Raw genomic sequence first — 500 nt, 5'->3', positions numbered from 1 at the left:
CTGTGTATCCTTATAGGGCCTTTGATATTGAGAATCCAAAGAATGATAATGTTTTTAAATCTCTCTCACCTCGGTTAAATGGCGAATAACGATACTCTATGACTCTTAAGTCGGTTCTTTTAGTTTTCCATGATAACTGATATTTGAGTATATATTTTTTCAATTCTTTATTTCTTTTTTTTTCTTTGCATCTCTTTTCCACTTCCCATTTTAAAAAATGGACACCACTTTTAAAAAATTAAAAAAGTATTTTCCTGTTTTGCCTCAAAATACGATTATAAAAATTTACCGAGCTAGATATACAAGATTGAGGTTGTTAATGAACCATGAAATTCCTGAAGAGATTCACTGGTTAATTGAAGCAAAGGTTTGATTATTAGGTGATTCCTCCAATTCCTTCATTTCACACATGCCTAGGACAGGTAAAAGCATTTTTGCAAAGAAATATTATGCAAAACAACTAAAAGTCTGTCATCGATATGCTAGATGGACTTGTAATG

Source organism: Populus euphratica, unplaced genomic scaffold (assembly GCF_000495115.2).
Source record: "Populus euphratica unplaced genomic scaffold, PopEup_1.0 scaffold998.1, whole genome shotgun sequence".
Classification (NCBI taxonomy): domain Eukaryota; kingdom Viridiplantae; phylum Streptophyta; class Magnoliopsida; order Malpighiales; family Salicaceae; genus Populus; species Populus euphratica.
Note: the sequence above shows the minus strand (reverse complement) of the source record.